Here is a 23,724-nt window from a genome sequence, read left to right on the forward strand (position 1 = left end):
TAATAGGTTCTGTGTGTCTTAAATACTTCCTTAAATCTTTATTTTCCCAGTTTTTGGGTAGCTTAGCAAGTATGCTCCAGGGTGTGGAATTTTACTAATTTTAAATGGACCGACATAAAGCATCTGCCATTTTTTGTTCAGTTTCTTAACCTTGGTAGACTTAGAGTGTGTCCTAAGTAGTACCTCCTCTCCTACCTTGTATTCTGTTCTGTTTCTATGTCTTTTGTCAAATGCTCTCTTTCTATTTTGACCCTGTTCTTTTAAGTGTACCAGTGCTTTTCTGATCTTTTCTTCCAAAGTAACTTCATGATTGGTTAACTTAGGTAAAGAATTGATCCATTCATTTCTTTCCTGTTGAGAAAACATTAGTTGGGCTGGTGTATAGCCTGTAGATGTGTGTGGTAGATTGTCAAAAATTTCTTCGAATGGTGTAAGGTATTCTAACCATTTAGTCTGTTTATGTGGGATGTATGTTCTGATGAACCTGTTCCATTCTTTGAATACCCGTTCCACCGGATTTGCTTCTGGGTGAAATCGTGAAATGAGTATGTGTCTTATGTCTTGTTCTGTCATAAAACTCTTCCATCTGTGGCTCGTGAAAGTCGTTGCGTTATCAGTAAGAATTGCCTGTGGTTTGCCCACTCATGTAATGCAATCTTCTTTGATTCTCTTAATGATGGGTTGTGAGGTAACAGTTTTTGTGGCAAACAATTTCAAATATTTTGTGTATACATCATATAATGCAATCACATATTTAGTTCCTCCTTTTGATGTGGGTAAGGGTCCTGCAGCATCTAAAGCTACTATTGATAAAGGCCTCTCTGGTATTATAGGATGTAACTCCGTTATTGTGTCCTTGTTGTCGTGTTTTACCTTTTGACAAATGGTGCAATATCTAAGTACTTGTTGAATGCGCCTAAGAATGTTTGGAAAGTAGCAATAAGTGAATATCTTACTCATTCATTTGGAAACACCATAGTGCCCCCAAACCTGATGAGTGTATTATATAAAGTTCTCCACAGAGTCTTCAGGTATGCATACACACCAATGCCTTGAAGTGGGTGTACGGCTATAAAACAAAAGTCCTTCAGATGAACAGTAGTCTGTAGAGATCTTGTTGTTCTCTCCCTTAATTAGTTGTTCTTTTACTGACTTCCATCATTGCTGTCTTTACCTGCAAGAATTTCAATTCGAAGTAGTCCATATCGATGGAAAGCAAAATGTTACAGCTGATGCTTTGTCGAGGTTACCTCAAAATTTAACAGAATTTACAGAACACACAGAACAGACAACAGACTTCAGAATCCTATTAATGTATGATGGTACTTACAGACCATATTATATAAAACTTTGCAAAAACATGAAATTCCTGCAAGAGAAAGACCAAGTGCGATTACCCCACAGATAGTATCTAAATTTCCTGAATGGTGGTGGTGGTTAGTGTTTAACGTCCCGTCGACAACGAGGTCATTAGAGACGGAGCCCAAGCTCGGGTTAGAGAAGGTTTGGGAAGGAAATCGGCCGTGCCCTTTCAAAGGAACCATCCCGGCATTTGCCTGAAACGATTTAGGGAAATCACGGAAAACCTAAATCAGGATGGCCGGAGACGGGATTGAACCGTCGTCCTCCCGAATGCGAGTCCTTTCCTGAATGCCCATACAACAGCTAGTGCTTCTAATTCAGTGACTGAGTATGACCTTTCACATTCAGTTAATGTCCTGCTAGCAAAGCTTATAATACATAAAGTTGGTGTGTTGTCCATTAAACGTATCTGAAACAAGGTAGCACCAAGGCCTTGAAAACTTGCATCAGTGGCTAAACAGAAATCCTGTGTCATATCTGGGTGATGTAATAAGTCTGCATTTACTAAAGCTTGTTTGATAGCATCAAAATCTTTCTGACGTTCCTGTGTCCAAATCCATGTGTTGTTTTTTCTCAATAAGTTTAACAGAGCTTCATTATTTAAAATTTGGTGTGGCATAAACTTCCTAAAGAATGATGCTAATCCTAGAAATGCCTTAAGCTGTTTCTTTGTTTGAGGAGTAGGACAATTCCTGATTGCATCTATTTTACTTTAGTCTCATTCACGAGTTCCTATCCCCCTAAACTTTAAAAAATAAACTACCTACCAAAAAACCAAATTTACTACAGAATTGACGACCGTGACAGGACCAATTGCCAGGTATTGCCTCACAACTGGTCCTGTCATGGTCGCCAATTCTGTAGTGAATTTGGTTTTTTGGTAGGTAGTTTATTTTTTAAAGTTTAGGGTGATAGGAACTCGTGAATGAGACTACCCCTGATTTTCGATCCGAAGTAAAATTGCCAAAAGAAAATTTATTTCTATGTGAACAAATTTCTATTAAAGTTTTCTAGGTCGCCAAAAGGAAGTGTTTTTAATGCAGCATTGAGAATGTAACTTTTCACGACTGTATCGGACAATATGGGTCAATTTACTACAGAAATAACAACCTTGGATAATATTTGAGATTAAACGAAGTGAATTTGCTTTTAGAATCCCTTTTTACCTAATTTTGCAGTAGGCTGTGTAGATCTTCGTTTTCTCTTGATAGCTGCTGGTCAGGCTATTGTCTCCGTTGATTTTCTCCCTCCGATTCTTCAAGTAGGTAGGTATGGAAATGATTTTTTTTTCTCTAACTCTTGATCTTGCTGTTTTTCGTATTCATTTATTGCTTGTACTTATTTACGACCATACGAAATTGAGTTGCAATGAAATCTGACATTATCGAATCTTCAAACTGGTCAATATCATTTACAAGAATACATCAGCCACTTGCACTGTTCCTATGAACTGCTCTACGTGTTATCACAGTAAGAGATCTTATTTGCAACTGCTGCCGCTCTCGACTGGCGGACGTCTATCAACGCTACCGCACCACTTTGGTCAGAGATAGCAATGCCTTGTCTTCGCTGCTTCCGACCAAAGAGCGCGTTTACAAGAAAATTTATTTATTTATTTTAATATTAATTTACAAAAATGATAATTTAAATAATTAATTGCGTAATTTCATTTGAATAAAAAAAAATAAACATTTTCCTTTTTCGTCATTTGCGTCAGTGGGGAGGGGTCTGTTCCACTACATTCTGAGGCATCAAGGGATCACAATTTAAGTATTGGAGGGTAGCGTGGAGGGTAAAAATCGTAGAGGGAGACCAAGAGATGAATACACTAAGCCGATTCAGAAGGATGTAGGTTGCAGTAAGTTCTTGGAGATGAAGAAGCTTGCACAGGATAGAGTAGCATGGAGAGCTGCATCAAACCAGTCTTAGGACTGAAGACCACAACAACAACAACAACAAGGGTAAGAAACTCAATTTCAAAAACTACTATTTCCTGACAGAATACAGTGATTGAAAGTTTCTTGACTGACTACAAAGTTCACACATTCAAGACATGTACGGTGCACTTGAAACAGGCGATGGTACATTATTCCACAGGTGCAGAATAAGAATGACCTAGCTCGCCGGTGCTCCTATGAGCGATCACTGTAAATCAATCGTCGGGTGCCGCGGTGAAAGCTGCTGACATGCAGGATCTATCGGGAAGACGAAGAGGTGTTGCTACAACTGCAACACCGTTCCCTGAACGTCTCATAACTCTGAAGTCGCTCTTGTTAGCTCAACATTTCAGCCGAAGTTGTCCCGATCAAGTCTCGACCCAGAGTCAATGACGCCTCCACTACATCTCACCCCTGAGTCCTCTATCTTTGGCTCTCTCTTACCCCCTGCTGTCCTTCCTCCGCCAAGCTGTGTCAATCACCAATAGTGAAAACATAAAATCCTGCAGTCCAATAGCAAGACTTCCCTCCAGCACAGAGAATCTCTCCAAAACAGTGCGTCGCAATCAGACGCCAATCATATATGGAAAAGCTCTCCCCTCCTACTAAAAAAGTCCGCTCCAGCTAAGTGCTAGTTTTCGCGCCTATAGCGGTAGCCTAATGTCGGAGAGCTCTGCAGTTAGGAACGACAGCTCATGAGATTAGCATATTATCGGCAGTCCGTGCTTTCTAAAGCGCCCGATGGCTTTTCACAATGACACTCTGCTCACCATGAAGAAACGACTCACACTTACTGCTCGTGGTGCCTCTCTGCCCCTGGGTAGAAACCAGATTGGGTGGAGTTGTGGAGCTGGACAATGCTTTTCTGCCCTCTGGGACGCCTCGGCAGCCCCACTTCTGCGAAGTCGACCTGAACCTCCAGCCCACGCTTCCAGCAAAATTTCATTTTCCATAGCATCTTCTATTCACCCCGTCTCATCTCCCAAGCATCTCACGCACCCAAAAAGCATTCGAAAACCAGTGAGTCCATCACTATGTTAAAGAAGGTAAATAAAGCTACATAGAGCACTGTACTACAAGTCATTGCAGTACAAGATCTTCAATAAACATTCTCAATGCATTCCCCACCATTATCATTCATTAACTATAAAACCAATCTCAAATTAAATGAAACGAGACATGTAGTGTCGCCTGCCGTGTTTCAAGGATACAAGGAGGAAATTAAGACTATTTTGCCAAGTGCAAACTGTTTAAGAAATCTCTAATTACAAGAACAATAAAGTTTGAAGACTGTTGTTCCCTTTTTCTATTGGCTGTTTCATATCAGTCAGAAAAATAGACTATGACAGTAGTGGGCTTGAACAATCATAAATAAATCTTGCGAAAAATAAATGGATCTATGAAAGAAGCTGAGTGTTGGAGAATAAGATACAGCTATGAATTACAGAAAATCGTGCACGGCAAACATAATAAAATTCATTCAGTCAGAGAGAATATGGTCATTATGACATAAATAGATAATAGCACACGAAAGAATCATCAAGAGAATGATGAAAAGAAGATTGCATTCCATCAGTAGGAAGGGTTGACCCAGAGAAAAATGGATGAACATTATGTTGACTGAACTTACCAAGATGAAGATCCAAGGTTGCAGGAGAAAAGTTGTGTCGAGGTAGATAGTTGAGCAGGCCGCTGTGGCCGAGCGTTTCTAGGCGCTTGAGTCTGGAACCGCACTGCTGCTACGGTCGCAGGTTCGAATCCTGCCTCGGGCATGGATGTGTGTGATGTCCTTAGGTTAGTTAGGTTTAAGTAGTTCTAAGTCTAGGGGACTGATGACCTCAGATGTTAAATTCCATAGTGCTTAGAGCCATTTGAACGATTTAAATTTAGGTAGTTGAGATGGCCAAAGATTCTCAAAGAGTGCAGTGACAAAGAAGAAGAAGAAAAAGAAGAAATACAAAGTTATCATAAATGATTGAAGCCCTTCCGTAGATATATTATTTGACGCATTGTTGCAGGGCGTTGCACACAAATAGAAAAACTCAATTTTTTTTCATTTTTTACTTATTACAAGTGCTCCATACGTACCCCCTAATTATTCTGCAGATATCCAATCGATAACAAAGTTCTTCACACGTTCATCGCAGCATGTCCATATCAATCTGTTCAAAAGCACTGTTGATGCAAGCTCACAGTACTGGCAGGTTTGTCGTTAGAGGTGGCATAAATAATGAATCTTCCACGTAACAGCACACAAAAAAACCGCATGAGGTTAGGTCGGGATAGCGTAGAGGGCATGACATGAATTGGTGATCATCAACCCCTCTCCAACCAATCCTTCGGTTTCTCAATTTCCTGTTTAAGAATTCACAAACAACAGGATCGATGTGAGGTGGAACATAATGAAATCCACACTGTCCGTCTCCAGTTACGGATTGAGCCAACTTTCCAACAAGTCCAAATACACGTGTCTGCGACAGTCATTTTGCAAAAGAAATACAGACAGGAAACATAAGGCGATGGAACTGCTCAGAACACATTAACTTTTGGCGAATCTCGAAGGTGCTGCACGATAGCCTGGCTATTCTCCATGCACCAGATTCGCGCATTGGCCCTGTTCACTGTGCCTTCACAAAAAATGTTGGTTCATTACTGAAGTATTTGAGAGTTGTAGCATCGCGTTTTAGTACCTGAATACTGTAAATTCGCGTAGTCGTCTGTCTTCTGTTTTTGTTTTGAACGGCCAGTGTCGGTTGGTCAAAGCCAGTGTGCTCCCTGCCACCGTTGGATAAGCAGCTGCCAGCAGCAAGTCGCATACTCTTAGCTCACATATTTGTTACATAGTTTAATTCTTAATTTCTTTGCGTGTTTTTGGGTACTTGCATTGTTTAATTCACAAATTTCGGGCGTATTATAGTATTTGAGAGTTGTAGCATCGCGTTTTGGTACCTGAATAGTGTAAAATCGCGTAGTCTCCTTCTGCCGCCGAGCAGTATCTCAGCAGTGCGCAAGTAGCAGCAAGTGGCTTATTTAGCGTCAATATAAGTGTAGTAGTCAAGTTGAAAATTTGTTTGAGTGTTCTTAGCGCACTTGTTTAGTTAAATCCATCAAATCATTGTGTAGTTTCGTAATTAGCAGGGGCAGATTTGCATTTTAATATCTGTGACCTGTAAAGTCGCATAGTCTGTCATTTGTTTATTTCTTTCAAATAGTCTTTTTACGTTAGTGACAGTACAGTTAGCCCTCTGCCGCCGAGCAGTGTGTCAGCAGTGTGCAAGTAGCAGCATTACTGCATTTACTAGGCAATCTGTATTTTAATAACCGTTTAAATTTTGTGTCGAATTGTTTGTGCTCTCTGTAGATTACTTCAGACGCTCTTTGCACAACAGTATTTAGCATGGATAGGGACTGCGACTGCTGTGTTCGGATGCGAGCTGAGTTGGAACCTTTCGCTCCCAGCTTCAGGCAGTGTTGGCTTCGGTCACACAGCTTGAGGCTGTTGCCAATGGGCATCACTGTGGGGGGCGGGACGGCGGTTTGTCGGGGACGGCCAGCTCGTCCCACGCATCCCCCGATCGGACTCACAGAGCATAGAAGGATATAGAGCGGCCAGCGCGGGATGTTCCAGGTAACCCCGCCTCCCTGGGCACCTACCGCACTGGGGCCCTGCGGTGCCATTCCCGCCTGGGTACCGTTAATTCCTTCCTTTATGCGAACAGATATGCAGTCTAGAGCTTTTCGTTGTTCAGTCCAGTGTTGGTTCGGTGTAGAGTCAGAGACAAGTTGTGATTGTGTGAGATTTTGCTGTTGTGCGCGAAAATTTTCCTGCTTTCGAATGGGTATTTGTGTGGCATACGGTTGTAATAACCGTAGAAAAAAAAGAAAATATCGAGAGGAGAAGAATTTCTTTCCACCGCTTTCCTAACGATCCAGAACTGAAGGAGAAAGGTATGAGTGTGACTATTAACATAAAAAATCAGCATGTCTGGTTCAAAAATCAAAAAATTAAAGTGAAGCTAAGCAGCTCAGTTGCTTAGTTGGAGTGTGGCTGATGCACTGAAATATTGTAAAATGAAAGGCATTCCAGGCTTCCAAGAAAGTGATGGAACTACCAAATTCGTAAATATTTTTAATAATTTATTTGATGTACTAAATTCCAGGACTATTAGAGAAAAATATTTAAAACAAGCAATAAATGAAAATAATGAACTTGATGTTTGTCTAACTTTAGAGAGAGTAGAAACTTACATTCTGCAACTAAAATAAAAAAAACGGCAGAATAGTAATCAAAGGTCCCCGTAAAACTGGTTTTATGGGTTTTCTGATATGCATCAACAGCATGGGCAGAATGTATGTCAGACTTACAAAAGAGGAGAAGTTGCTGAAATATATACCCATCTATAAAATAAGTCAAGACCATTTGGAGAGATTGTTCTGCTATATCAGAAGGAGAGGAGGAAACAACGACAACCCAAGTGCTTACGAGTTTTGCCACTTGTTCAGGAAAATTATTGTGCATAAGCAGTTGCATGAAAGTGATGTTAGCAGTGGAAATGTAATACCACTTGATAAAATTGACCTGTTGGGACTTGGAATTGGAACTAAATTAAGCAGTGAAGATAAAATAAATGTGTCTACGCCTAAATCAAGCTCGTTGGACGCAGAAGTTTCAAGGGGAAGTGATGAAGAAGATGAACCCTTCTTACCAATGGAGCCAGTTTTTTCCACGTTAAGTATGGATGTTGTGGAATACATTGGAGGATACGTTGTGCGGAGCCTAGGGCGGAAAATAAAATGTGAAGAATGTTTGGTGGCAATCAGTGGCCATATCGAAAATATGCCTTTGAACTTAGCTGTCAATTTGGTTTCAATTAAGAACCGCGGAGGGCCGGTGCAACCTTCGTCTGATGTGAATCGCATATGTAAGATTTGTGAAAACATTTTTAAGACAAGTACATTGAAAGGGAGACCAAAGAGAAATCTTACCATTTATTGCAACAGTTTGCTCAACCGGTGCTCAAATCTCAATTTATTTGTCGACTCGCCACACTTCTCAAATGGTGGGAAAGACGATCACAGAAACTGGACAATTGACAGCATTGGGAACATTTATTTTAGTATTTGAATCAAGAAATATATATGTGTTAAAAACCGACATATTGAGGAACAAAAAATTAGACAAAAACTTTAAAAAATTGTTCATTTCAAAGGCCAATAATAAAAATTTGTTAGAAATAATTAAGCTTACTCCTTTATTTATTTACTCATTTTAATTTATGCTAATGTTCAAATTAATAAGACATTAATGCTGAATTATGCTAGGACTAGGAAGAGAATGGTGCAGAGAGACAATGAAAAAGAATTGTGCACAACCTATTTGTTTTTCCGTTATTTCTTTTGTGAAAGTATTAAAGATAAAAATTATCTACAGGTAATTTTGGATGCTTATTGCCATGTAAAAGTAATAAAATTAGCAAGCAATTATAGTACATGCTAAAAAAAGTAATTTTTTCAGTTATTTAGTTTATTTGTTCATCTCCTTGAATATGTTAATAACTGACAACTAGAGATCAGAAAATCAGCTGAGATAAGGTAGTAAGCAAAAAATTAGGAAGGAAACAGGAGTGCGGGCTGTGCCCAGCCGGCCAGGTAGGTGCCCAGAGGGGCGAGGCAGGCGAGCACATGCCGGCCGGGCCACTGCTGTGGGGAAGGCCGCTCTATATCCTTCTATCCTCTGTGATCGGACTACGGCTGTGGCTGCCCGGGACCCTGCCCACATTGAGGCTGACCCCCCACCCGTGGTAGGGTGGGATGTCCTCTCCAGGTGTGGCAGGGGGCAAAAGACATTCCGGCCGGCTGGACAGAAGGCCTCTCCAGTTTGTCTGACGAACCTGTTTCAAGCTCTGATACTGATCTTCGGCCAAACATGGCAGCTTGTCCTGTTCCAGAGGTTGCCCCTCAGTCTGCAAGATCTGGGCGGTTGCAGAGGGTGGGCTTACTGGTAGTTGGGAGCTACAACGTCAGGCGCATAATGGGGCCCCTTAGGGATATGACTGCAAGGGAGGGGAAGAAAACCAATGTGCACTCCATGTGCACACCGGGGGGAGTCATTCCAGATGTGGAAAGGGTCCTCCCGAATGCCATGAAGGGTACAGTGTGCACCTATCTGCAGGTGGTCGCTCATGTCGGCACCAATGATGTGTGTCGCTATGGATCGGAGAAAATCCTCTCTGGCTTCCGGCGGCTATCTTATTTGGTGAAGACTGCCAGTCTCGCTAGCGGGATGAAAGCAGAGCTCACCATCCGCAGCATCGTCGACAGGACTGACTGCGGACCTTTGGTACAGAGCCGAGTGGAGGGTCTGAATCAGAGGCTGAGACGGTTCTGCGACCGTGTGGGCTGCAGATTCCTCGACTTGCACCATAGGGTGGTGGGGTTTCGGGTTCCGCTGGATAGGTCAGGAGTCCACTACACGAAGCAGGCGGCTACACGGGTAGCAGGGGTTGTGTGGCGTGGGCTGGGCGGTTTTTCAGGTTAGATGAGCTCGGCAAAAACACGAAAGGGCAAGAGCCACAAAGGGGGCAGGGCAAAGTCAGGACATGCGGAGACCAAGCAGCAATCGGTAAGGTAATTGTAAACTGTCGAAGCTCCGTCGGTAAAGTACTGGAACTTCAAGCGCTGATAGGAAGCACCGAAGCTGAAATCGTTAAAGGTGCGGAAAGCTGGCTGAAGCCAGAGATAAATTCTGCCGAAATTTTTACAAAGGCACAGATGGTGTTTAGAAAGGACAGATTGCATTCTACCGGTGGTGACATGTTTGTCGTTGTTAGTAGTAGTTTATCCTGTAGTGAAATAGAAGTGGATAGTTCCTGTGAGTTTTTATGGGTGGAGGTTACACTCAACAACCGAGCTAGGTTAATAAATGGCTACTTTTACCGACCTCCCGACTCAGCAGCATTAGTGGCAGAACAACTGAGAGAATATCTGGAATACATTTCACATAAATTTCCTCAGCATGTTATAGTCTTAGGTGGAGATTTCAATTTATCAGATATAGACTGGGACACTCAGATGTTTAGGGCGGGTGGTAGGGAAGGAGCATCGAGTGACATTATACTGAGTGCACTATCCGAAAATTACCTCGAGCAATTAAACAGAGAACCAACTCGTGGGGATAACACTCGAACCTACTCATAACAAACTTTTCGACACTGTAAGCGCAGACAAGGAATCAGTGATCATAAGGCAGTTGCAGCATCCCTGAATATGGAAATAAATAAGAATATTAAAAAAAGGGAGGAAGGTTTATCTGCTTAGCAAGAGTAATAGGAGGCAGATTTCAGACTACCGAAGAGATCAAATCGAAAATTTCTGTTCCGACACTGACAATGTTGAGTGTTTATGGAAAAAGTTCAAGGCAATCGTAAAATGCGTTTTAGACACGTACGTGCTGAGTAAAACTGTGGGGGACGGGAAAAACCCAGAGTGGTTCAACAACAAAGTTAGGAAACTACTGCGAAAGCAAAGAGAGCACCACTGCTAGTTTGGCTCTGAGCACTATGGGACTCAACTTCTGAGGTCATTAGTCCCCTAGAACTTAGAACTAGTTAAGCCTAACTAACCTAAGAACATCACACACATCCATGCCCGAGGCAGGATTCGAACCTGCGACCGTAGCGGTCTCGCGGTTCCAGACTACAGCGCCTAGAACCGCACGGCACCTTCGGCCGGCCACTGCTAGTTTAAACGCAGCCAAAACCTCTCAGACAAACAGAAGCTAAACGATGTCAAAGTTAGCGTAAGGAGGGCTATGCGTGAAGCGTTCAGTGAATTCCAAAAAGTAAAATTCTATGTACCGACTTGACAGAAAATCCGAGGAAGTTCTGGTCTTAAGTTAAATCAGTAAGTGGATCGAAACGGCATATCCAGACACACTGGGATGATGATGGCATTGAATCAGAGGATGACACGCGTAAAGCTAAAATACTAAACACCTTTTCCAAAGCTGTTTCACAGAGGAAGACCGCACTGCAGTTCCTTCTCTACATCCTCACACAAACGAAGAAATGGCTGACATCGAAATAAGTGTCCAAGGAATAGAAAAGCGACTGAAATCACTCAACAGAGGAAAGTCCATTGGACCTGACGGGATACCAATTCCATTCTACACAGAGTACGCGAAAGAAATTGCCCCATCTAACAGCCGTGTACCGGCAAGTCTCTAGAGGAACGGAGGGTTCCAAATGATTGGAAAAGAGCGCAGGTAGTCCCAGTTCTCAAGAAGGGTCGTCGAGCAGATGCGCAAAACTATAGGCCTATATCTCTGACATCGATCTGTTGTAGAATTTTAGAACATGTTTTTTTTTTTTTTTTTTTTTTTTTTTTTTTTTTTTTTTTTTTTTTTTTTTTTTTTTTTTTTGCTCGCGTATCATCTCGTTTCTGGAAACCCAGAATCTACTCTGTAGCAATCAACATGGATTCCGGAATCAGCGATCGTGTAAGACCCAACTCGCTTTATTTGTTCGCGAGACCCAGAGAATATTAGATACGGGCTCCCAGATAGATGCCATTTTCCTTGACTTCCGGAAGACTTTCGATACAGTTCCGCACTGTCGCCTGATAAAGTAAGAGCCTGCGGAATATCAGACCAGCTGTGTGGCTGGATTGAAGAGTTTTTAGCAAACAGAACACAGCATGTTGTTCTCAATGGAGAGACGTCTACAGACGTTAAAGTAACCTCTGCCGTACCACAGGGGAGTGTTATGGGACCATTTCTTTTCACAATATATTAATGACGTAGTAGATAGTGTCGGAAGTTCCATGCAGCTTTTCGCGGATGATGCTCTAGTATACAGAGAAATTGCAGCATTAGAAAATTGCAGCGAAATGCAGGAAGATCTGCAGCGGATAGGCACTTGGTGCAGGGAGTGGCAACTGATACTTAACATAGACAAATGGAATGTATTATGAATACATAGAAAGAAGGATCGTTTATTGTATGATTATATGATAGCGGAACAAACATTGGTAGCAGTTACTTCAGTAAAATATCTGGGAATATGCGTACGAAACGATCTGAAATGGAATGATCATATAAAATTAATTGTTGGTAAGGCGGGTGCCAGGTTGAGATTCATTGGGAGAGTCCTTAGAAAATGTAGTCCATTAACAAAGGAGGTGGCTTACAAAACATTTGTTCGACCTATACTTGAGTATTGCTCATCCGTGTGGGATCCGTACCAGGTCGGGTTGACAGAGCAGATAGAGAAGATCCAAAGAAGAGCAGCGCGTTTCGTCACAGGGTTATTTGGTAAGCGTGGTAGCGTTACGGAGATGTTTAGCAAACTCAAGTGGTAGACTCTGCAAGAGAGGCGCACTGCATCGCGATGTAGCTTGCTGTCCAGGTTTCGAGAGGGTGCGTTTCTGGATGAGGTATCGAATATATTGCTTCCCCCTACTTATACCTTCCGAGGAGATCACGAATGTAAAGTTGGAGAGATTCGAGCGCGCACGGAGGCTTTCCGGCAGTCGTTCTTCCCGCGAACCATACGCGCCTGGATCAGGAAAGGGAGGTAATGACAGTGGCACGTAAAGTGCCCTCCGCCACACACCGTTGGGTGGCTTACGGAGTATAAATGTAGATGTAGATATAGATGTAGAAGATGAGTTTCTCACAAAACATATTCCCTTCCATCAGTTGTTGCAATAATGAGATACACCACAAAAAAAAGAGGAACAACAGCCTTTTCAGTAGTTACAGGGCCAACAGTCTGGGTGATTAACCGGTTTGGTCTTGTAACATCAGCCAAAGTGGCTTGCTGTGATGGGGCTGCAAACAGCAGAAAGCAAGGAGAAACTATAGAAGTTTTCCCGAGGCCATGCAGCTCTAGTGTATGGTTAAATGATGATGGCGTCCTATTGGGTGAAATATTCCGGAAGTAAAATAGCCCCCATTCGGATCTCTGGCTGGGGACTACTCAAGAGGAAGTCATCAGGAGAAATAAAACTGGCGTTCTCCGGAGTCGCAGCTTGGATTGTCGGATACTTAATCGGGCAGGTGGGTTATAAAATTTAAAAAAGAAAATGGATAGGTTGAAGTTACATGTAGTGGTTATATGTAGTGGGAATTAGTGACGCTCGGTGGTAGGAGGAACAGGAATTCTGATCAGGTGAATAAAGGGTCATAAATACAGACTCAAAAGGGGTAACGTAGGAGTGAGTTTAATCATGAACAAGTAATTATGAATGCGGGTAGGTTACTACGAATGGCATATTGAACGCATTATCATAGACAAGATACACTCAAAGCCCACAACTATCAGAGCAGTACAAGTTGATACGCCAAGTAGCTCCGCAGACGATGAAGGGATTAAAGAATTGTATGATGAGATTTTAAAAAATCATTCACGTTGCTAAGAGAAACGAATATTTAATTGTGATGGAGGGCCGGAATTCGATAGTAGGAAAAGAAAGGGAAGGATAAACAGCAGACTAATATGAACGGGGGAGAGGAATGAAAGAGTAGGCCACCTGGTAGAATTTTGCACAGTGCATAATTTAATCACTGCTAAAACTTGGTTTAAGAATCGTGAAAGAAGGTGCTATAAGTGGAAGAGATCTGGAGAGACTGAAAGGATTCAGATTGATTACATAATCGTTAGACAGAGATATCGGAACCAAATATTAAATTGTGAGTTATTTACAGGGGCAGACGTGGACTCTGACCACAATTTACTGGTTATGAACTGTAGATTAAATCTGAAGGAATTGTAAAGAGGTAACAAATTAAGGAGAGGGGACCTGGATAAGGTAAAGTAACGAGAGGTTGTTGAGTGTCTCAGAGTGAGTATAAGGAAACAATTGACAAGAACAGAGGGAAGGAATGCATTAGAAGATGAATGGTTAGCTTTGATAAATGAAATGTTGAAGGCAGCTGAGGATAAAATAAGTAAAAAGACAAGGCCTGGAATATGTCCTTGAATAACACAGGAGGTACTGAATTTAATTGATGAAAGAAGAAAATATAAAAATAAAGCAAATGAATCAGGCGAAAGGGAATACGAACGTCTAAAAAATGAGATTGACAGGAAGTGTAAAATGGCTAAGCAGGAATAGCTAGAGGATAAATGTAAGGATTTAGAAGAAAATTTCACTACGGGGAAGATAGATTCCACCTACAGCAAAAAAACAAGGATAATGGAATGTAATCGAATTAAATCAGATGGTGCTATGGCAATTAGACTAGGAAACGAGACACTTAAATTAGTAAATGAGATTTGCTATTTGGGGAGCATGCAACTGATGGTGGCCGAAGTAGAGAGGATATAAAATGCAGACTGGCAATGACAAGAAAAGAGTTTCTAAAAAAGAGAAATTTGTTAACATCGAATATAGAGTGAAGTGTTAGGAAGTCTTTCCTGAATGTAGTTGTGTGCAGTAAAAATGGACAATAAACAGTTTAAACAAGAAGAGAATTGAAGTTTCAGAAATGCGGAGCTGCAGAAAAATACTGAAAGTTAAATGGGTGGATCACTTAATTAATGAGAAGGTAGAGAATAGAATTGGGGAGACAAGACATTTATGGCACAACTTGACTAAAAGAAGGGTGTGGTTGGTAGGACACATCCTGAGACATCAAGCATCAAGGGTTAACCAATTCAGTACTGTAGGGAAGTGTGGGGGATAAAAATCGTAGAGGGAGACCAAAAGATGAGTACACTAAGCAGATTCAAAAGGATGTAGGTTGCAGTAGTTACTCGGAGAAGAAGAGGCTTGCAGAGGACAGAGTAGCATGGAGAGCTGCATCAAACGAGTTTCAGAACGAATGTCACGACCACAACAACGACGACAACAACAACCATAAAGACATATAGATATTCCAACCAACAGCATGTGTCCTACGTTTCTCTTCGTAGACCGAACGAGCCCAACACACAATGTCGCAACCACGTTACGCAGTCAAGTGCACTCGATGCCATCTCACCCCGCCCGGGCACGCCCACTTATCGCTCCTACCCGTCTTGTGATGCACAAAGTGTGTAATGAACCGTATAAACGCTCAATGGACAAAGCAACTGCGAACCGACGCAGTCACAAAGATGATCTTGCTGTGTAATTTCAAATTATACTGTGAAGAGTTCCATGAAATGGTTTCCAATAAAGATAAATTAAGAAATGAGAAATGTTAATACTTAACTACAGATTACTGTTATTTCTTTATAAGTCTAATTGAAATGACTGAAGTTATTGAATGTCTTCTCGTTTTCCGTCCAAGCAGACTAGATAATTATTGTCCATTTTGTTTACCAAAGAGCTTTTAGTTTATTTTGGCATAATATAATATACGAAGAAAACAGCAATTACGAAGACTGAACACTTAGTTGCTATCATAATTGCCATATTATAGAGGCTGTTTACTTATCCTTTTTTTTAAATTTAAGAGCGTTTAACACTGATTTAGCAACAAACTCATTGTTACTGATTTTTAATAAACGACTGAAAATACCCAGCTCATTCCTTTTAAAATAGGTATTTTGGATTTTTGTGTAAAATGTCCCGATAAATATAACGTCGAGTCCGAACGCGAACGCGAGATAGCACCGAGCGTCAGGGACAAAGGGACTTCCCCTACCCACTGCTCAGCCAAGCGTTCGAACTGGTGATCTGTGTGTGCCTCCATACTATTAGAAACATCATATTGAAAATCTGATAATTTAAAATCATACAATTTGTTACTATAATGGTCTAGAACCACTGAAACGCAATTAATCTTGAATGTCAAACTTATCAGATGGATAGTTTTCACAAAAATAGATGTTTTACAATAGTTTTACATTCATTGAAACTTGAAGAAATAAGTTTGTAATTTTAATAGTATATGTGTTTGGTATAAGAACATCGTGTAGAAGTTTCTGCAGAGTTACGTAAAGTATTTGGCTTGTTTTAAATGTTTTGCAGAAATATTACGTCTGCTCACATTTGAAGCTACAGTCTTTAAACTTAGGGAGGATTTGGAATAAAATAAGAGAAATCAAATTCACTGAGAAAGATTTAAGTGTTCGTTTTCCCACACGCTGTTCGAGAGCGCACGGTAGAGAAATAGATGAACCCTCTGCCAAGCAATAAAGTGCGAATTGCGGAGTACTGTGCATATGTCCTCCCTCCATGAACCACGGACCTTGCCGTTGGTGGGGAGGCTTGCGTGCCTCAGCGATACAGATGGCCGTACCGTAGGTGCAACCACAACGGAGGGGCATCTGTTGAGAGGCCAGACAAACGTGTGGTTCCTGAAAAGGGGCAGCAGCCTTTTCAGTAGTTGCAGGGGCAACAGTCTGGATGATTGACTGATCTGGCCTTTCAACACTAACCAAAACGGCCTTGCTGTGCTGGTACTGCGAACGGCTGAAAGCAAGGGGAAACTACAGCCGTAATTTTTCCCGAGGGCATGCAGCTTTACTGTATGATGAGAGCTACATGATTCATTCCATTCAATACGTTCCATAATTATTTTTCAGTTTCACCGAGGATAGCAATATCTTATCATTTTATCCTTTAACCCTGAATTTTAATCCAACTCTTTAACCTTTCCTTTATTTCAGTTATTGCATCTTTGATGTCTAGCTTGAACAGTAGGGACGAAACAGCACATGCCATCTTACTCCTTTTTTTTAATCCGAGAAAAATATTATGACAAAAACCGGAAATCGTAATAAATATAATTACTTAATAAATCTATTTCCCCCAACGCCCCAACCGACCCCAAGACATTACGACCGATGCTGACCTATCTGTCGTAGATTACATCACGGTCGTGGAGCACAATTATTTCCATTGAATCGAAATGATGAGGCTTGTCTTTGTTAATAATGGATAATTTCGACAAAACATAATTTCTCTGGGGATTGCTACTTTCCGTATTATGCAATAGAGACTGTGAGATGCTAAAATAAAAAGGAAATAAAACGCTTCTTTCGAAATGCATTCTGCCACTTCTTTTCATTTACATGTACCTCCATCTTCGAATGAGCGAAGCCAAATGATCACACGTGTTATAAGGACGGTGGTACATCAGTAAAAGCTGAACACACAACGCATTTGTAGTACTTTCGCATTTTGAGAGCGACATCTGACTTTTTTTTAAGTCTAAAAAGACAAGTTATCCTGAAGTAGAACTGTTCGGGCGCAAGGGTAGTAAATCGGTCTAGTTATTTATTCAGTTCCAGCACACACTGTTCCTTGCTGTCGAAGCGAGTTGCTTTCGCCGTGGACGCTATTGAATGCTAACGTTCGGAAGCAGTAATTCAGCACGTTTCTCGTGGACTTCTGGGAGGAACCTAACTAACTCACATTCAACAGGCGCCGCACGTGACCGTCGTGCTCGGCTGGGGTGAGGAAAGAGGGGGCGAGGGGGTAACAGGGTTTGCGGCAGGGGATGGAACCACGCTCAGTTTCAGCTCAAAGCGAGACCCAATTCATGAGCGTATCCTTTGTACTTTATTCTTTGTATTTATTGCTCCGTAGTTGGTGACTGTCAAAAAGCTTTCGTCCATGTGTTCTACGAGCCGAAGTACAAATTAATTTATATTCGTGTTACAGCTTGTACAGTTGCTACTACTGATACTGCATTACTAACTTTCGATTACACTTTAAAAACAGTTCCTCACGTATAAAAGAAAAAATTTGAAGTTGGATTTATTCCCCGTGATTAATGTTTTCTAGCCTTTTTCTTCCTGATAACTTTTTGCTGAAAAGAAATAATGTTTTTGGCTGATTTTAAACGAAAACGTGACTTTTTTTATCAACGTAGCTTTTCATTTCTCAGCACTGTGCATGACACGTTTCAAATGAAAAGATGAATTTCAGTGGCTTCTACATACAGACGAATCTAAGTAAATGGGAACCCAAAGCGCCAGAATGTTTTTTCGCTTTTTCTCACCTACTTAGTTTCATACTCATAGAGCGTCAGGATTAGTTTCTATCACTAATGAGCTTCCTCAACTCAGGCCTATTAGTTCCGACCCTTACTTAACGGCGTTCAAGAAAAGAGAGGAAACAGTAAGATATGCCGGTGTAAAATCAAGTGGCTCTGAGCACTATGGGACTTAACATCTGAGGTCATCAGTCCCCTAGAACTTAGAACTACTTAAACCTCATTAACCTAAGGACGTCACAAACATCCATGCCCGAGGCAGGATTCGAACTTGCGACCGCAGCGATCGTGCGGTTCCAGACTGAAGCGACTAGAACCGCTCGGCAACACAGGCCGGCTATGTGGGTGTAATTAAGAAATAATTTAATACCTTATGAGAAACTACCTAAAAGAATATTATGAGTAATAATATTGAAACAGATCTATTAGAATTTTCTGATAACAGAAAGGCTCTCAACATGAGAATTATCAGCAGCTGACGCCACAAGTTATCTGTTTGCGAACTAGACATACATTTGAAAGAGAGGAGCTTTTTTTGCCTGGCCAAAATTATTATATTTTCAGTACCTGTGCCCCTCCTGTGTGTTGAAAGCAAAGTAAGGATGAGTGAGTGTGCGATTGGGGTTAGTATGAATTCTTTCCTAGGTAACTGTTACTTGCAGTGTAAGACTCTACCAACTTCAGATGGCGATGGAAGAAAGCAGAGACGTTTGTCTGCATCCATAGGGCACGCCAAGAAGAGTGTTTGCGTTAAGACCATTATGTTCGCCACATTTTGCAAGGCACAGGGTGGGGCAAATAAATGTGCCCCGGACGAATGGATACGATTGGACTTCAATTTGTTGCAGCATTAACGGGTGAGGAAGAGACCTACAGTTACTTCCAACAGGATGGAGCAACTGCCCATACAGCCAGCCGAACCTTGGAGCACATTCCACAGTCTTCACGCCCGACAGAGTCGTTAACACAGGCCCCAGCTGGCCACCCAGGTCACCTGATCTGTCAGTGTGCGATTACTTTACTTGGGGAGCCCTCAAGTCTAAGGTATATCATCAGCAGGCCTCACACTCTTCAAGAACTGCAGCAGAATATTTCGGATGAGACTGCAGCAATTGCAGCAGTCCAGCTTTGACCCACCTTCAGCAACTTGCTGACCAGGGACCAAAGGTGCCAAAAAACGAATGGTGGTCACTTTCAACACCTGCTATAGTTAATTCAATAACTGTATTTCCTTTCCTCTGCTGTGATGCTCTGTACCCTGGAAGTCTGTTCTCCGGGCCACTTTTATTTGCCCCATCCTATATTGCCGCTCGCGCCGCCTTTGCCTCCCAAGTGCTCCAGCGTGTTCGCGACTGGCGTAACTTTTGGGTATAATAGAATCACTTACTTACACCATAGTCAGCTGATTTCGGACGCTAGCCATCTTCATGTGAGTACTCCCAGGACAGGGTATGGAAAATGAAACTTCAACAAATTTGTTGTATGGCCACCCGAAATGAAAATAAATTTAGTGAGTGTGAACACTTTCGTCTTTGCGAATAATCCATGTAGCATCTGGACGCGGGTATCACTCTTAACAATCATGAAGTTTAAGGTTTTCTTTTGAAGTGTGCATGGCTATCTTATTTCTTGTTTCTTATATTTATGGGCCACATTAACCTATAACTAGCGATAAACCCACCGTTGCCCTCGTATTCGTTTTGCCAGTTTTCTATTAAAACGAAAACCAAAAATATAACTGTGTTTGTAGTAAAGTATTGAAAAAATTTCATTTCCATGTATTCGTGAAAACACTTTTGAAATTATGAAACAGCCGTACAAAGAAATATCCATAATGTACAAACGCGTAAGTACAGTACCCAAATTAAGAAACATGATCCCACGCAGTTTCTGCACGCTGAGCTCAGCTGCTTCGCGTGTCTGCAGCCAGCACCTTGCTGCTACAACACGATTTTGTAAATGTTTCTAAATCAACGCTTCTTCCTCGCGATAAACGGCTATAGTTCTCGCAACGGCCGTCTGCGCTTCACATTTGAAAGCTGTCAACAAACACTGCCTGATTCCTCTATGTTCCGTCGACCGTAGCAGTGTCTTAGAAGTAAGGAATTAATATATTAAAACTTCATCCATGATGCGCAATTTTTTCAGTTATCTTAGTGTTCATGACACCATATCCGTAGAACTATGTGTCGTACAATGATGTATTTGAGCAGATACATTCAGCAGCATATGTGAATTCTGTCGGCGAAATATTTTGCGAATAGAGGTAGTAGCAAAGCCGCAATAAATTTAAACGTCATGCATAATATGGCAGTTTTTCACGGATCCATTGTTCATGGCGTCATATCTCCCGAACTACGATAAGTCGGTGGTTGTTACCCCCACAGCGATTGTTGCTTGACAGTAAAACATATGTGTACGAAGTTTGATTGAAATCGTTCCAGTGGTTTAGGAGGTGTGGAACACACATCCACCCACACAGACACAAACACAGACACATTTTTATAATACATATGGATTACCACGAGTTAAAGCACCTGCTTTGTCAAGTATTAGACCATAAATACCACTGACCTTTGCAGGCGATATGACCCTTTGCAATGCCGGCGGAGGTTCGAGTCCTCCCTAGGGCATGGGTGGGTGTGTTTGTCCGTAGGATAATTTAAGTTAAGTAGTGTGTAAACTTAGGGACTGATGACCTTAGCAGTTAAGTCCCATAAGATTTCACACACATTTGAACATTTTTTTTTTTTTTTTTTTTGCCCCTTTGCAATGTTATCCCGTTATATGTTGTGTTCCATTTAACAGTGAGCATAACTGAGCTAATAAATCTGATGACGAAGTTTAGCAAAATTGTTCTAAATTACGATGTCATATCAAGTCAGATCCCACTCCTGGTGTTTTATACCCTCTTGTTACTAATACCCTTTCAGGTATTCGAACAAAAATGGTTCAAATGGCTCTGAGCACTATGGGACTTAACTTCTGAGGTCATCAGTCCCCTAGAACTTAGAACTAATTAAACCTAACTAACCTAAGGACATCTCACACATCCACGCCCGAAGCAGGATACGAACCGGCCTGCGACCGTAGCAGCAGCGCGGTTCCAGACTGTAGCGCCTAGAACCGCTCGGTCACCCCGGCCGGCTGGTATTCGAACAGAAAGCCATGCTTCACGAAGGTCACTTTGTCTTTAATGCCACTTTTACCATACATGTTTCGCATAGCTGTGATATCCGTTGCGCACCTTTATAGCGGATACACCTGTTACAGGGCTAATGCTTGGAAATTTGTTTATAACTGAATGCAATTAGGGAGAGCAGATATGAAAGGTTTGGCGACAAATAGGAAATGAGTGCACAACCATTGGAAGTGGTTTTCGGATATCAAAGCAGTTAGCTAGACCCACCGACAGAACACTCATTTGTCGTTCGCTGACGGGGATTTTCGCAATCTCGTTGCAATTTTTCTAATAAACAGCCAGAAATGTTCTGGCGTAACCACACGCCCCGGAACGAAGACGAACCTAAGACCGGAGAAGGCGGTGAGGAAACGTCAGCCAAATAGCCCACTCACAAGTACCACGCAGCGCCATGAGCGCCCCCCCCCCCCCCCCCCCAAAGCAAAAAGTGTAACTCCAAATTTAAGTACACTACTGGCCATTAAAATTGCTACACCACGAAGATGACGTGCTACAGACGCGAAATTTAACCGACAGGAAGGAGATGCTGTGATATGCAAATCGTTAGCTTTTCAGAGCATTCACACAAGGTTGGCGCCGGTGGCGACACCTACAACGTGCTGACATGAGGAAGGTTTCCAACCGATTTCTCATATACAAACAGCAGTTGACCGGCGTTGCCTGGTGAAACGTTGTTGTGATGCCTCGTGTAAGGAGGAGAAATGCGTACCATCACGTTTCCCAGTTTGATAAAGGTCGGATTGTAGCCTATCGCGATTGCGGTTTATCGTATCGCGACATTGCTGCTCGCGTTGGTTGAGATCCAATGACTGTTAGCAGAATATGGAATCGGTGGATTCAGGAGGGTAATACGGAACGCCGTGCTGGATCCCAAAGGCCTCGTATTACTAGCAGTCGAGATGACAGGCATCTTATCTGCATGGCTGTAACGGATCGTGTAGCCACGTCTCGATCCCTGAGTCAAAAGATGGGGGACGTTTTCAAGAGAACAACCATTGCACGAACAGTTCGACGACGTTTGTAGCAGCGTGGACTGTCAGCTCGGATACCATGGTTGCGGTTACCCTTGACGCTGCATCACAGACAGGAGCGCCTGCGATGGTGTATTCAACGACGAACCTGGGTGCACGAATGGCAAAACGTCATTTTTTCGGATGAATCCAGCTTCTGTTTACAGCATCATGATGGTCGCATCCGTGTTTGGCGACATCGCGGTGAACGCACATTGGAAGCGTCTTTTCGTCATCGCCATACTGGCGTATCACCTGGCGTGATGGTGTGGGGTGCCATTGGTTACACGTCTCGGTCACCTCTTGTTCGCATTGACGGCACTTTGAACAGTCTACTTTGTATTTCAGATGTGTTACGACCCGTGACCCTACCCTTCATTCGATCCCTGCAAAACCCTACATTTCCGCGGGATAATGCACGACTGCATGTTGTAGGTCCAGTACGGGCCTTTCTGGATACAGAAAATGTTCGACTGCTGCCCTGGCCAGCACATTCGCCAGATCTCTCACCAATTGAAAACGTCTGGTCAATGGTGGCAACTGACTCGTCACAATACGCCAGTCACTACCCTTGATAAACTGTGGTATCGTGTTGAAGCTGCATGGGCAGCTGTACCTTTACACGCCATCCAAGCTCTGTTTGATTCAATACCCAAACGTATCAAGACCGTTATTACGGCCAGAGGTGGTTGTTCTGGTTACTGATTTCTCAGGATCTATGCACCCAAATAGCGTGAAAATGTAATCACATGTCAGTTCTAGTATAATATATTTGTCCAATGGATACCCGTTTATCGTCTGCATTTCTTCATGGTGTAGCAGTTTTAATGGCCAGTATTGTATTATCAATTCTGCTTTATAGAAATAAAACTACTAATGTTATTTGCTTGTATTGTTGTATAGCATTCCGAGAAAGCTACATCCCTTAGGCACCCTATAAGCGACGAGTGGGCAAGATCCAACAAGATACAATGAGCCACATAAACTATCCAATCTAGGACGAACTATCCTCCCGAACCGTAAAGTATGTCTGATTAATAATTTTTCTTTTTCAAAACTCATGTTCTGACAGTTGCATTTCAACTACAACATTGACTTGGTTTGTTTCCTGTGCATATTATTATGTGCATATGGTCCCTGTCGGATCACACATTACATTATGATTCGCCTTTCTAATAGCCGATTTAGCTTTCATTCTTTCGCTATGTGCTTTCTTCCTTTCTTCTGACCACTTCATCCTTGATCTTTTAGGGACTTCATTCTCTGGCTTTACTATCCATCTAT

Source organism: Schistocerca americana, chromosome 3 (genome assembly GCF_021461395.2).
Source record: "Schistocerca americana isolate TAMUIC-IGC-003095 chromosome 3, iqSchAmer2.1, whole genome shotgun sequence".
NCBI lineage: Eukaryota > Metazoa > Arthropoda > Insecta > Orthoptera > Acrididae > Schistocerca > Schistocerca americana.